A 15,190-nucleotide genomic window follows, 5' to 3' on the forward strand; every position below is an offset into this window, starting at 1 on the left:
AACGAGACACTGTGTGACATGGCATTTGACTGAACTCATCTCACGTCTTAACACTAGGCCTGGTAAAATACAATTCATATTTGCTGTGTCCATGCGTATGTATGAAAATAAATTCTTCATTTATCAAGATTTAAAGTTAAGAAAAAATAGGTAATAAGTGGAAGGCTGTTTGAAGTCTGGGTGAACTTCGCATGCAAGAGAAAGCAGAGCCCTCTGTACTACTTAAGTGTGTTCAGAAGAAAAAGAGTTTAATAGCCTTTGTGTAATTAGTCATCTTCACCAAGCCCTTCTGGTTTTTTTTTTCCATGTGTGCAGAACAACTCGAATTTACCAGGTAAGCTTATAAACTGTGCACCAAATGTGGAACATCAGTCTGTTTTTCCACAGAGTTGTCATTGTGAGCTTTGAATGAGCATTGACTCCTTGGGGGAAGATGTGTAAAGGAAGAGCTAAAGCCATTGGCACTGCTGAAGAAATGGCTGTAACAGTGCAGGTAAAAAGACAATTAAAAATAAGTCTTTGTTAAATCTTTTTTTTTTAACATGCTATAAGTTTTTGCCCCTCATCTTCAGCTTGTTAGGGAGCTAGAAGTTCCTTTGCAAATAAATGCTCACATATACCTTTAGAAATCCATTGCCTTTATTTTTGCCTTCTAACTGAAGAATTAACTTTGTTAGTGTAAGTACTAACACTGAACAAACTTTCTGGGTTTATTTTGTTTTATTTTATTTTATTTTTGTATTTTATCAGGCTCTTTTTCATTTAATATTGTCTGAAGAAACCCCTATTACAAACTAAGAATTGCACCATGCGTAGATAGTACTTAAAAATATTTGTGAAAAGTTAGAGGGATGGACTTCGAAGGCCAGAATTCTATATTGTCAAAAGTAATGATGTGCCCAATTTGAGGGCTTAATTGATGTAATTTTATGTACAGATTATGCTGGTTGCTGCCTAACTGACCATTACTTACACAATTTTTTTAATCTATGTATGCAATTGCAGTCATTACGCAGGTTAATGAAATGCTATCAAAAATCAGAGTTGGTGTAAAGGTTGAATTAAATAAATATGAAGCTGCTGAAAAAATTAATTGGTCAGTTTTACATGCAAGATGATACGTATTTCAGAGTGAGCTTTTGAGGTATTTTTACGCTATTACTGTAAATCATTTCTACTTTGTTCACTTGATATACCTGTGAGTATGTAAAGATTGCTTCTTCTTAATACTTTTATAATAATTAGAAGAAAAAAAGACTAGGGACTGTGAAACTGTTTTATATACTGGTTAGTGAAAAGTAAGGAAAAAAAGATGTGAGATTAGTTTAAAGATTTAACAAGCATTACAAATGCAAATGAATTTCCTATTCAATTTGCACTTATATTTTTTAATATTGTAAATTATTAAACAGATGCTAGTCACTTATATTCTGATCCATTCAGACTTGTGACCCTCCCAAAATATTACTGTTTAGCTCCTGCACAGTAATTGGATTTGTGTCTAATAATTAAAACTTGATTCAAACTGGAAAAATGTGTATGTTTATACGTTCCAGTTGCTTCCATGAGAATTCTCATAAGGCATAAATAGAAGTGAGTTTCTGACACACCATCCAGAGTGTCTGTTTGTTTGCAGGATAGCTAATGCATATCTAAAAACGATCTGGTGGCCACAGCAAGCTGATTGAACGTTAAAAAGCTGAATGCAATCAGTGTCAGGAAGTAGGCAGTACAAGCAGGTGACTCAAAGCTCATCCATTTGCTCCCTGCTTCATGCACTACACCAGTTAGTTAATTAATTAAGCTTAACACGGAACGGCAGACGGTTTTGGCAAGGAGAGTTCAGAAGCAAAAATGTTCCATCTCTTCTAAATATGTATCTGCTGTGGAGAAGATAGTCCTTTATGGGTTTTGTCTTTGTCTGCGTTAATTTTAAACATGTAATTAGCTTATTTCAGAGACCAGTGAGATTTCTGACAACTGGGCTGTAGTTTGTATTTGAAGAGCCTCCTGAGAGGAGGATGAACTGGAGTCAGCCCTTCTCTTCAGTGAGTGCTTTGGCATCTGAGCTACCAAGTAAAAACGGAGGATACAAAGCACCTGCCCTGGTTTAGAGTACAAGTCCTGTGTCTGATTTACTTCTGTTCACATATTGGAGCCTAATTGTAGGGACTTAGGAGAAAAATCTCTCTGAAGGATACATATGGAATTAAATCACGTGCCTACAACAGAAGTACTCAGTGAAATGTGAGCTACTTTCTCAGTGTGGGGGTCACTGCTTTGTTGCTAAATGGCTTTATCTAAATCCCTTTTTATTTGCTCAGTTTCCGTTGAAGTGGAGACAGATGCATACCTGAGTTCCTGCTGTACCTCTGACAGTCCCCACCAAAGTTATTTTTGAGTTTAGAAAACAATTTTTGCTTTAAACTGTTTAGATCCACGCTTATCTTATTCTTTTTATTTTTTCATTTTTCCTCATTTTCTTCCAGTATTAATTATTCCTTTCTTTGACAGTCTTTATGCAGCCTTTTCCTGGCTGCAACACTTGCACACTCAGATAACCAACACCAGTTGCCCCTCTCTTAAAATTGGTAACGTTCAATGAAGAGTAGTTGTTGTGATGTGGATATAAGTGTGGGGATTCTTTAAAAAATGCCAGTGTCATTTCTTAATCTACTTCTATGCTTTACTACTTCTATGCTTTTGCCAGTAAAACTGAATTGATGATCTAAGAATGTATACTCTTAGCTAACTATAAGGAGAGGCATTAATGCTAGATACTGCTTGGAGAAATAATTGATGGGAGGCAAGTAAAACAGAAGAGTTATGGAACTGGGAGGAATGGTCATTCACTGTATGAAAAATAAGTATGTGAGGGAAGTCTAGGAAGGGAAAGCCAGCAAGATGAGGGGGGGAAAAAAAAACCCAAACCTATTGTAAGCAGTGGGAAAAAAATGTATCATTTTTTAAAATGTCCAAATTCTCAAACATGTCTGTCATTGGTTTACCATATTGATGAATGAAAAACTCATCCAACAGCACCTCAAATAAAATGGCAGTACTGTTTTTGAAATGTGAATTTAACTTCTGTACATGGAGTGTTTTTACTTGTTTTCCTGTGTACTAATAGGAGAGGGATTCTGTCAGTTATGAAAACAGCTGCATTTAGTTATTTAACCCTTCCAGTAGCAGTGGGAAATTTTTGGTCCTTAATACTGTGTATTATTGAATGTTTAATTCTAGATCATTTTAAAATATATTCTAATGAGACAAAAGTTCCTGTATTGATGTTCTCATTTAGATGAAATTCATTGTATCAGCATTAACTGTATGGGACTTGGTTACTTGAAAACTCTAAGTAAATCTCTGTGATTCAGAGACAAGTTTCAAAAGGTTAGCTCTAGTTAAACTATAGGACATTACACCTTCTAATCTGCTTTTGTGACGTTGAGTTTTTTTTTAAGCTTCATGAACATATGATGCATTTGCATTTCAACATTGCACTCTGTAAACACAATCTGAGCTATACCATAACCCTGAATTATAATGCCAAAAAGCCATTTGTAGATTTAAAATCTGCCATCTTCACACTATAAATACTCGCTGTTGTCACTGAAAAGAAGTAGATGAATGAGTGTCTTTTATCTCTTCCTTGTTAAAGCCAAGGTTTTAAAACAATGTATGCCTGGCATTATGATATAAAATGTTTTGTTAAAAATAAATAAATTGGGGGTTACTGAACATAATGCTTCCATCCTTTCTGTACTGAAGAGAATAGTAAGATATTAGTCGTTGTTGCTTGTTGTTACTGTTAATGCACTACATCCATGTGTTGTGTTTGAATTGATTGCTGTGACATCAAAAGTGAAATTTGATTCTGCTGAAATCTGTGGAATTTTCAAAACCTTAAAAAAACAACAACAACAACAAAAACAGAAATGAAAAGATTTGACTATCAGTAATAGTTTTTTTTCAATGCATAATAGAGTCACAAATAGCTTATAAGGATCAAAAAAAATTGCAAAAGATATGCTACAGAATGCATAGGCGTGCTATTATATTCATATTACCCACCCCAAAATCATGACTTCTTGTAAGAACAGTCCTATTCCTAGATTATATAGCCCCACCCTTAGTAAGAGTGCATATGCACTGCCTTTGTAAACACACTATGGTACATTCACAACTGTGGATTTGGGGTAATTGCCAGGCCATGACTCAATGTCCTAGTATTACCTTACCTTATGTAATACATACACTTGATGTGCATATATAAAGTTATGTGATACATCACAAAATAGCTGTATGCTAATAGCTGTAATATTATACAATATATCACATATTTTTTATAGAGAGTACTCTGTTTTACAGAAAAGCAACTGTTTTTTTCTTTTGTTAATAATCCACACTATTGCCCTAGGTGAGTTTAATAATTTTCAGCATTTCTTGATTCGTCAAAGACCATCTTCATCTAAAAAGGTAAGATTCATGACCTTAACAAAATTCATTCTCAAGGCCCCCCAGTAGTTTCAGAAAGCATTACTGAAGACATGCATCAAAAGCCAGTCTCGTAGTCTGGTCTTCAGCTTTGGAAAAATCTTAGAAGTTTTGGTGTTTTTTTCTGTTTTTAAAAAAAAAAAGAATGATAGTATTCTTTTCCCCGTAAGTAACTGAATAGATAAAAAAATCCTTGAGGGAAAATGGATTTCACATTATGCTGAATAAAAAAATTTGCCTTTATGTAATTTTAGTTTAGTTAAAATATGGTTTCATTAAAATCTCACTCGGGCTTTTTACCCAGATTTTCTTCTCTCGCTCCTAAATGGTGCACCTCCTTTGTCCCTCAGAAATCATAGTTAAGTCCTGTTGATATTGCGTTCCATCACGCGGGCCTATTTTAGAACAAAGAGTTACTTTAAATATCCAGAGAGAAATTTTCCACATCTGTTGTGGAAAATCAATCATTCTGCAGTGCTACCACCTACCACTGTGCTATCATTGCTTATTTTATTTGTTTCTGTAACGTAATGGTTAGAACTCAACCTTTTAAGTTGTTCTTTAACTAACATCTAATACATCAACCAATGGGTGAAATAAAATATAGGTGGTTTTCACTGAAAAGGTAAGTTCGGAATAAATTCTTTGTTCTAATGTTATAAACTTCATCCTTGCTTCTCCGAAAACTCAAGAAAAGCAGCTGAAAAGAGTGAAAATAAAACTACCGTTCTCCTTCATGTCCGCACAGGCTTTAAACGTGACAGCTGGTTCTTTGTTTGCAGACATCTGCAGAAAGCTAGCAGAAGTCTGAGTTTCCTGTGGAGAGCAGCTTTCTCTCTGAGTGGTATGCGTTCCACTCCTCCTCTGTACCCCGAAGACAGAAGAGATGGGATTGGAGCTGCCTTCCTGTGAAATGGCGGGCTGGTGTGTGCGACAGGCCACCGAAGGGCTGCCTCCAGGGAAGGAAAACCATCGAGTAATGATTGCCTTTCCTCCAGGGAAAAGCTGTGCCCGTCCCATCTACCCTTAGTCCACTTTCATGTAACCTTTAGGAAGGTAATATACCTGAGTGCTTTATTTGGCTGCCACGTTGGATTGGAATTAGCCGTTGGTTGTGAGAGACGTTATGGGAAGGAGCAGCAGGTAGACTGGCTATTGCATAAGCCTCAATTCCATAGATAACGAGGCAGATTTTCTGGTTGTTTTCGTTGATTTTCTGATGGTTCTTACTTATTAGGATAAGAGCTTTAAGAAGTGGGGTTGTTAATAAAATGCAATAATAATATCTTCGCTGCCTTCCGAATGCTAGGATAGTTTACGTAATTAAAAAACAACTTTAGGAAATGCAAATTTTCTTCCCTTTTTGTACATCTGCATACTTTCATGGAATTTCATACTTAAGTTATATTCAATTATTTGCTTATAGTTGAATCTCCCTAATTCTTCCTAGCTCTGCGTATTTTTAAAAATTATTTTCCATAATATTGCTAGTTATACTGACTAATTACTGTAAATCCATATTTTTCTATGAGAAATATAAGCAGTCGAAGTGTTCTATTGATTTTATGATACATTTAGAAATGCACTGATATTTATGGATTTAGGAGTATATATATTACAAGGTATTACCAGATTTAAATGTTTTTGAAAGACCAGATTTGTTCATACAGTTGGGTATTTGGACACAGTTTTGACTTGGAGAAGTTCTTCCCACGCAGATTTTTGACACAGGGATGCCCTAAGAGTCGCTTGAGGAATAACGTTGTCTTTGTTGGGGAAATTAAGTATTAGAGAGCAAGTTAAATTATGCATTTGAACAAATGAGTTGTAATGCTTGGTCCTGGCTAAAACAGAAGAATGGAATTCATCACAGTCTTTATAAATGAGGTGACTATAAATACATATACATACATGTAAATACAAATCTGATGAATAGACTTTTTGTTCCTTTTACTTAGTCTGAACAGAATAATATCCCTGTATTTACCAGAGCTTTATTTTCATGAAAACTTGTTCTTAGTTACAAATCACTTTTTTAGTATTTCAGGCTCAGTAACTGGAAAGGTATTATTTCCACCTCGGGAAAATGAGTAACAGCCTTTAAGCCAGCGATACTGGTTCACACAAGAAGCTCCATCCTGCCCGTGGTAGTGAAAGTCTGTGGGGGTTGGATTAAAGAGCTCGTGAGATAATGGAACTGGTTGCAGACATATGGTATACAGAGATATTTTAATATATTTTGTGTGAATATGTTGCAGAATAAAATATTTTTCAGATTCTTAAAGAACTTTGTCAGAAATTTTGGTTTCTAAGGACGTCAATGATATACTGATCAGGTAAAGTAAGCAGATGCTATATTACATTATTCTTAAGGGCCTAAGCAAGATACTCTAATATGCATGCAATTTAAGCACAAATATATTTTGACTGACTAAAAATCAAGAACTATGACCTTTAAAAAGATGGAAAAATACTGATAGAGATGCGCATTAATAATGACAGATAGGACAATAAATGGGACTGATAGTTTCAGTGCTAACAAATCCTGAGGGTAACTGTGAAAACATGGGAAGAGCAAGGAGTTGAGGTACTGTTTGCTTTGGAAGCATTTAAAATTTAAATGGTAATTTTTATCCAATGGATAAGCAGTCAGTATTTTAGGACGTGGCCATGCAGAGGATATGTCATCAGATCTTAAGCCATTGTATATGTAGCAGAGGATTTTTTTTATTTTTTATTTTGACTTTGGAGACATGTTCATCAAAACTGCATCGGCATTATGTGGAGAAACAGCAACTGGTGCTGATAACCTTAATACTGTGTAGCCTGTTGATGTGTTATGTAGCATGTTGATGGTGTTGACATCATGAAGTAAGACCCAACTAAAGATAATGAGTAATGCCCCAAGATCAGATTGGAGAGATTATCTAAGCATATGGTGTATGATACAAACTGTGTACAATACACATTTCTATCCTAAATATGGAAGGCAGAGGAAAAGCAACGGTTTTGTAATTGAGTGTTATATCAGTAATGACTGTTTTCTACAGTATAAGATAAGGCTAGATTTTTACACGAAATATAAATAAAAAATGAGATCGTTATTATGGGTAAACAATATCTGAACCATCTGTTAGCCATAATCAACTCCTGCCTCAACTGAATTAGATATCACTCTGTAAGATGCATTCAGCTTAGCGTACACATTGTTTTTTGTTGGTTTTTTTTTGCATGCCACTAGACCATTTGATGTGAATCTATTTATTTAGTAAGCTTAAAATCATGAGAGAAATTTGTGATGATTTATTTCCCTTAATTTTTCACCTTATATTTACTCAGAGTTGCATCCCATGGGAAATTTTTCGTTATTGCTTAAACTGCCATCACCTGAGCAGAGATGTCTGTGTGACCAACCAGCTGCACAAAGACTTGCGCTCATCTGAACTGTTATAAACCTGATCAAGAAATCGGTGCACCAAGAAGAACAACTAAAGAGGTAAAGATAGTAAAAAGGAGATCAAACTGCCAGAAGATGTGATACCAGGAACAGGGCAGCTCACAGGACTCAAAGACCACAGGAAATACATGGAGATTCAAGGATTGATTTCTTTACTAGATTAGTTCCACAGACTTCTGTAGTGCAGTCACACAGTTGAGAAATTTAATGGAGAATCTGTTGGTTTTTTTGTTTTTTTTTGTTAACAGCAATAATGCAGTCCTGTTCCATTGAATCCAGAATGAAATGAATAATATGGACTAGAACATGTAGACAGTAAGATACAGTTAGCTTGGTCATTCTAAAACTCTCTTGCCATTGCGTATTTTTTTGGAGGCCATTTTATCTGTATGGATTTGTCTAGAACCATCTTGTTTCCATCTTTGTCAGTTTTATGGTCTTAGAGCTTTCTGTCCTCCCTCATCCCTTCATTAAGATAGGGTCAGTAAAATTTCTCCCTGTAGCTGAAATTGTTCCTATTTCCAAAGAACTTCAACTGAGTGAGAGTCTCCTACTGCTTAAGAGATCCAATTCTGCAAAAGAGCTTAATGAATGTATTCATGTGTCTCAGATATATGCCAGGGCTCACACCTTTGCAAACCGTTTCAGGGGATGTGGTGTCATACTCTCTGTACTATTTTTTATGTATAGTTAAATATATGTTACGAAAGGCTAAAGGAAAGCTGTAGCAACATCTTATAATAGTTAAAGAATTTAAGAAATTTGGTTTCGTTTTATGTGTGGGCAAGACTCATCCACATGATTCAAAAATAAGGCTGTGGGGAAAAAAAAAAAGTTGCCTGATAGAAGAAAATAAAGTAAAATAAAGCAGTTATAATTCCCTTTCCATCTGGTAGATCACATGCAGTTACAGTTCTTGAGTATTGGTTAGCCCCCAGAAATTGTGTTAGAAAGCAATTATGGCCTTGCTGGCTGAGTCTGCAAGATAAAGCTGCTTTCCATCAGCAGATCACTCGTGGTCTTATAAAATGGAACAAGAACAAATGTTTGTAGCTATGGGTCTCGTGTGTAAATCAGGTGAATTGTTCACCAGGTTAGCATCTTTTCCAATATTTGGATCATCTCAGTCTTTTACATTGCCATATCTTTGGTTTGTTGTATTTTATTTCTTTAGAAGATTTTTAAAGGAAATTTTTTTTCCTCTATTTATAGTGTGAAGATTTTAAAATATGACTAAACTGCAGGGGCAAAGGTCAATTGCTTGTGTATGCATTAAAATGAAATATTATCTTCAATATTTGCTGAGTTATTACTGTATTTAATGCATAGATCTGAGACTTAGGTCATCGGGGTCACCTGCATTGTCAAGAGTCACATACAGCTACCCGTGAAATCACTGCTGTCTTTTCCTCCTGCATAACTTACGGCCTCACCCTGACCTGCAGCTGTTACATCTCCTCTCCTGAATTGCCGGATGCCTTTCCTGCCAGCCAGGTCCCGTCCATTGTCTGCTGATCCACAAAAAGTAGCTCCAGGGCAAGATGAAGGCTTCACTCCTCCTGCTCTGCTCCCAGGAGTTGAGGAGCATGCCGTCTCTCTTGGCTCACCCTGTGCAGCTTTGGGAGCCAAGGGAGCTCTGGCAGAGGCCGTGTGCGGAGCCCAGCAGAGGAATGGTTTCCGTCCAGGTCCAAAATAGTATTTCTGCATGTTTGGCAATCCGTGAATTAGATTGACTTCATTATTGACCATTTCACATCTAATTAGGGATTAGTAATTCCTATCCTAGGAATTACTGATAACGATAATAGGAAACAGTTGTTTTTATTCTTTATGTGAATTCTTTATGTAAATATATATGTGCATTCCCATGCATACCCAGTTCAAGCATCTCTGCTTATCCATTCCTTGAATATCAGTTCCATTAATTTGGAGGGGGAGGGGATAATATGTGATGTTGCAGAAGCACAATGCTCTGTTCTTGAAATTTGTCAAATGATGATCTACCCTCAACCATGATGAAGTATGCCAAAGTGTCCAAACTACTGCTCATGTTCATATATGGTTTGAGAAATACTTACTCTTAAGTGATGTTTGTTGTCACTGTTATGGAATCTCTCTGGTTATTTCTGCTAATCTCATACTGCATGGATCAAATCCAAACTATTTTCTTACCACGCTCTCAATAACAATCATAAAGGTTTGTGTAAGACCCAGAGTGTGGGCCTTGGCGGCGAATGTGTGGCAAGAGGTATGTTAGCATTTCGTTATCTGCAGTGACTTCTCTTATATTATGTGCCATTATTGTTTTAATTTTGTACTACTTAAAGACTTCAGATAAAAACTATATTTTGGGTGTCTACACCAGCTCACATACTAATTATCTTTGTATTTTCTTTGTTTTATCTGCTAGGTAGCCACAACTTCTAGCTAAATGCACAACAGCCTGATAAAGCTGTTTGTACACCAGACAAAGAACTGCATAAGAGATGTAGTTCTATGTGTTTCTTCAGGAAAATCTCCTGTGAGCAGAGAAGGTAATTAATCAGACGTATCATTCTATAAAAATGATACAAGTTGCCAAGACTTGCCAGATGGCCAGTGCATGTTATTGAAAAAGAAGGGACTATGATTTAAATGTACACAGTGAGTAAAATGCAAGTCCTTTTGAAGGACTTCATCTCAATTTAAATTTAGACTTCAACTATATTTAAAATTAAAGTAAAACTATCTTTTCTAACAAACTCTATTTTGAATAATAATTTGGCTTAAGCCAATGAACTCCTCACTTTTTATTTGAACTTCTGTTTCCCTTTAAAAGGATTTCTGGTATTATTAACATTGAATTGTAAAATAACCTTACTGCGAGGAATTTGTCAGTTGCAGCTGGTTTCTAAACTCCTAAATTTCTGTTGTCTTCAACTGGAAAAAGCAAAGAATATAGATGAAGAAAGCTGTTTGTTCTGTGAATCTTTAGTTTTGAAAGGCAGTACCATCATTCATCAATTTGGATATTCCTGACTTACGTTGTAATTTGACTTAATGGAGTAATAATGAAAGACTGAGTAGGAGAAAAGAATTCGTACTTATCCTGCAAAATAAAAAATACAGTAGGTATTAAATAGGAAGGGATATAGAAATTACAACAGATTTCATCGGTGTCTTATTCTCTAACAAAATGAAATATGCCTGTGGTAATTGGCGTCACCACTCATATTTCAAAGGAGCACTGTATGAGATTTACCCGAAAAGAATACTGAATTAAATGACTGCATGTGAGGAGCACGGACAGTATTTCCCCCTCATTTGTTCAAGATTGGACATAATAACCAAGGAAAACTGATGTAGCTAACCACTTCTGACTTGCGTAAATTGATACGGGATGGAGCTGTCATCTCCTAATCAGATTAAGTCTTTTCTTTAGGCCGCTTTTTAATCCGGGTTCTTCCATGAGGTTTTACTTTAGGGCAGAATAAACTGCTTGGTGTTCACCTACTAAACGCTGGTTTAATAAAATGAGCAGAAGATAATTATTTGCTGGTAACCAAGCATTTAATTGCGTGTGCTTTTGTGAATGCCCTTTCACGTGTCCTTTACAATATTTTGGGTAGTATAATTAAAATAGGGTCCGAACGCTAATTTGCTTTATACTTGGGTGTAATACTAGAGCGTGTTTGTTCTTTTGAATTGCGGTAATAAAAAGGAAAAGTTGGAATATAGTCATTAATTTTCTAACAATGTATCGTTTATATTAATTTTTACTAGTTGCCTTACAAGTTAGTCTCCAATTGGTGGAAATCTTCATAGAAAATGTGGGAAATTAGAAAATGCAGCAGTAATTTTTAGAGCTGAGAGAGTAGACTGACCTTTGCTATGGTCCTAAACTTCGCTGAGCTCTACGTCGTGCTAAGACTCAATTATAAAATTTTCACTCATCCTAAATTATCAGTGATAGTTCCCCAGTTATCATTTACATTACACTGAATTCATCTACATGCCTGGTGCATTATGGGTGTCAGCATTTTTCTCAGTGTGCTGCTTCGTACTTCAATTGGAGGCTTACAGTTTTATATCTCCCTGGTTTTTCAGCCTCTATGGCTTATAATATTACAATTCCCCTTATGCTAACTTAAATCTACCTAATATCCTAATAATACTTGAATTCTAAAGCCTGATTATCCCTTCCACTTCTGCAAGGGATGAAATGATGATCCTCTTTTGAGAGGTGATGAAAGAGCAATAGCAATAATCCTAGCTTTTTTAGGACTCTACCACAGCTTTGTGCAGTCAGAGGTCCCAAAGATTTTGGAGAAATAGACAAAACCAGAAGTAAATGTAAAAAATTACTTAGTTCTGAAAGAGGTTTCAATACTAAAATGTTCAAACAGCAAGGTATGATATTTGCTACGTGAATCTCTATGGTCCTATTGTAGCTGCTCTGCAGAGGTGAGTAGTCTGTGGGAATGGCATCAGTGATCACGTAGGAAGGAGATGCTCCACTGTGCTGTAGGGAAGGGTTAATACTGAATCCCTTTTCTCCTATATTTCAACTACTTTTCCGTTACATTTGGGCCCAAGAATTATATATACGTATATTCCTTTCCTTTTCAACAACTTTTTATATGAGAATACGACAGTCTGCAAATTCCAAGAGCCAATTTGATCTAGTTTTTTAATCTTCTTTTCTACTGTGATTTATTTCTCTTTATTTATGACCTTATTTCTCTTTGCGGGCAGCTGTCAAAAAACACAAAATTGTTTGATCAATAGGAGACACGCTACCTGACTGAAATTCTTTTTTGTTTTAAATTACGTAGCAGTCTTCAGTCTGTAATCTGTAGGCCAACTCAAGATATGTTGTGATAATACGCGTTATCAGTATTTTGTCCTTTAAACTTGCTACAGTTTTATTTACCTAGTACTACATGTTATTGGTCAAAATAGAAACAAAGTTTATAAAATAAATGCAGCCCTTTATACTTCTTAAAATAAAAAAATAGAAATCTTAATTCTTTCAACAGTACAAACAATCAGCAAGGTCCAGCTGCCACACATACTGGTGTTTCTCCTCCCAAGAAATGGAGATTTTTTGATACAAGCTTTCTACATACAGTCTAGGTAAGTCGTGTGGATATTATTTATTTATTTGGTTTTGTTAGGAGTGGTTAATTCCATGGCTGCGATACATCAGTAGTAGCTTTATACAGTTCATGTGCTATCCACAGTTATTTCACAGTAATGTGGAATTGGTTAAAAGGATTCAAGAAGTGTAGTAAAGCCCATCTGAAAAGTTTGTAGAAAAAAGAATAAAAGAGACTAGAATAAAAGCAACAGTACACCTCGGAAACAAAGGTATTTTTTTCTTTACCTTCTAGAGAAGTAACAGGTGATTTAAAATGTTACATTATTGATAACATGCAATCAGTAGAATCTAAAACAAATTTTACTGACGCTGTCTTGGAATGAAACAAACCTTGTGCAGCTCTGCCATTTACTGTTGTACCAAGTAAGAGGGGAAGCTTGTGCGTCTGTCAGCCTGTCTCCCAGGGTCTTTTGTCATCTACTTTGGGACTGCAGCTTCAAGGAACTGAAACCATTCATAGTATTTTAATGGAGTATTTTAATTTTAATGCTTTCACTCTAGTAGAAATTAAGCAAAAAAATCTATTCAAAACAAATACAGCACAAAAATCAAAGTTCTCTAAGTAAGTGAATAAAAGAACCTGGTGTCAGTTTATTAAGCCTTACATTAAACTTGCTCTTCATGCTCTAATCCATTTTTAAAAACACATAAATGGAGTTTCTAAATGAGCTAGGATTAATAATCAAAAGCTGACTATTACAAGTTCATTATTCTTCTATTCCCTCACTTTTTCATCTCATCTGCAAATAAATTGCAGGACTGCTGAGGGGTCCTGTCTAATCATCGTGCTCAGTTACACATCTGATCTACTGTCTTCAGGTACATTTTTTGGTAATGTTGTTTTCCAATGTGATTTAACTAAGCTAAAATTTTATGTGTAAAGAAATCCCTAAATTATTCCTCCTTCTCCACTTGCCAAGACATGAGCAGTGATAATTCCTGTTGAACAGCAAGTATCTCTGGTTTTTAAGTCATAACATCCCAGATGTATGAAGCAATTCTTCTTTTTCTCCTAGATGGCAAAGAAGAAATCCCAGCTATTTGAAAACCACAGGTGAGATTCCGGTATTTTAGATGAATAAGAAACCATGCCATTGTTAAACTTGAAAGATACCAACATCTCTGAGATTGATAGCATCCCATGGAAGATATATTTCCTGCTGCTACAGAAACATAATGGTGATCCAAAGGTAAATCAGCAGTGACAGATCAGTGACCATATTGCACACTCAGCATCCTCAAGAGAACTGTTTGTGTCTGCATAGCTCATACTTTTCTTATCTAAAGAGTTTTCTTATCCATAATTAACCTCAGGATTTGTTAGCCATAAAGTGTTTATTTGCAAGATGTTTTCAAGCAAAATAATAAAAAAAATAGCTCATGCTAAGACTGCCTCCCTTTCTGTGAGTGGACTGCAGGTTTGCACAGAGTGGTGTATAAATTGAATCCTGACACTTTAATGTTGCTGTAGCAGCTTCAAAACAAAATACACTGAAATCAATTATACAAGGAGCCAAGATATGCACTGCAATATTGCAAAATATGTAAATACACCTCAGGAGCTGGTTGTATCTTTATCTTTATAGACTTGATGTGCTTACATTTCTACTGATAGAATAACTCAATTTTTATACTTATAAATGAGATTTAAAATATTCTCAATTTTAAATGTGAAGCCTTATGTCATGGCCTTCCTCCTTTGGGCTGTTTTTTGAAGACTGTTACAGAGTTAAAAAAAAAAAGTGTTTTTGAATGTTTATTAATGAGATGTTAGCATCTGTATGTGTACTGAAAGACATTAAGAACACCGTTTTGTTCTGAACCACTGAACTTTCTTTTAAACAACGTCTAAGAATATGAAAAATGTCTATTACCATTAGGATACAATTATGATCACTGTCTTTTGCTATTAATGCTCAAACTCTCAGTTCACTTTTAGATTATAGTAGCAGTAGTCATCTTGCTGTTTGAGGCACTAGATAAGCAGTAAATGTGGTCTCTGTTTTTGGCTGATTGCTCAATATGTGATTAGCCAAGCAACCGATAACTTTCCATGTCTGTGCACGTTCAGTAGTTTTTTCACACTTGGTATCATG

The 15,190-nt window shown here is 35.5% G+C and overlaps 1 protein-coding gene across 1 annotated transcript in view; it reads left to right on the plus strand.

Moving 5' to 3' along the window:
• Window positions 1-4,614: 4,614 nt before the first annotated feature.
• MPPED2 (metallophosphoesterase domain containing 2) overlaps window positions 4,615-15,190 on the plus strand; it is a 195,418-nt gene continuing 184,842 nt past the window's right edge. The window contains exons 1-5 of the mRNA XM_085223873.1: window positions 4,615-6,833; window positions 7,837-7,993; window positions 10,365-10,488; window positions 12,973-13,069; window positions 14,111-14,284. The gene's annotated coding sequence lies outside the window, so the exon portion shown is untranslated. The remainder of the gene's footprint in view (window positions 6,834-7,836; window positions 7,994-10,364; window positions 10,489-12,972; window positions 13,070-14,110; window positions 14,285-15,190) is intronic.

The sequence above is a fragment of the Meleagris gallopavo genome, chromosome 5 (genome assembly GCF_905368555.1).
Source record: "Meleagris gallopavo chromosome 5, MGAL_WU_HG_1.1, whole genome shotgun sequence".
In the NCBI taxonomy this organism is placed as follows: Eukaryota; Metazoa; Chordata; class Aves; order Galliformes; family Phasianidae; genus Meleagris; species Meleagris gallopavo.